Raw genomic sequence first — 1,036 nt, 5'->3', positions numbered from 1 at the left:
TTCCTTGAGATGTTCTTACTAAACTTCTTTGAGAATATAGGTTTCATTTAAAAATTTCCTTCCAATAATCAAGTATTAAATCCAGTTTATGTTGTTTTATATGTATTTATTACCATGGGCACATAATGAAGGCAAAACCATTTAGATCTCTCTCTCTCTCTTTCTCTCTCTCTCAGACACACATGGAGCAAGCTTCTAACATTTATAATGATTGAATTTATCCTAAGATCATGATCAACTTAGATTACGAGCATCTGGCTGGTTCCAAATAAAGTCGTGGCAAAACCTAAAACAGTATTCATAAAAAGATTACTATTTCTTTAATAAAACATCTTTTCCAAGACTTCCATTATCAATGCCTGAATGATTTACTGCCCTTGGTTTGTATTCTGACACATATCTGCACTGCTCTCAAAAGAATTCACTCATCCCTTCACTAAGATTAAATTGAATGCACATACTACATGGATCCTTGTATATTAGGAACAGTGCATTGATCAAAATGTGGGTCTGATTCTGTGCCTAGTATTGTGCCATGTTCTATACATAGTAACATGCTTCTTCATTTCTAGGAGCTTTCAAATTACCTGGGGATTAACGGCCAACAAAGAAAAAGTCAGATAGCAACAACATATGATACATGACAAATATATAGAGAGGCAATAGAGGTACTGTAGAATTTAAGGAAGAAGGGTATTCATTACTTTACAGAAAAATTTATCTAGAACCAATCCTTGAAGATGAGTGGGATTCAAACTTGCAGAGGAAAGAAGAAAAAAAGTACTTTAGGTGTGGGTAATTATGTCAGTAAAGGAAAGGAGATCGGGCAGGGCACGGTGGATCACGCCTATAATCCTAGCACTCCGCGAGGCCGAGGCGGGAGGATTGCTTGAGCTCAAGGAGTTCAAGACCAGCCTGAGCAAGAGCAAGACCCCATCTCACCTAAAAATAGAAAAATTAGCCAGGCATCGTGGCATGTCCCTGTAGTCTCAGCTACTCGGGAGGCTGAGGCAGGAGGATTGCTTGAGCCCAGGAG

This window comes from Propithecus coquereli, unplaced genomic scaffold, assembly GCF_000956105.1.
Source record: "Propithecus coquereli isolate 6110/MARCELLA unplaced genomic scaffold, Pcoq_1.0 Scaffold105, whole genome shotgun sequence".
In the NCBI taxonomy this organism is placed as follows: domain Eukaryota; kingdom Metazoa; phylum Chordata; class Mammalia; order Primates; family Indriidae; genus Propithecus; species Propithecus coquereli.
This window is presented reverse-complemented; position numbering follows the sequence as displayed.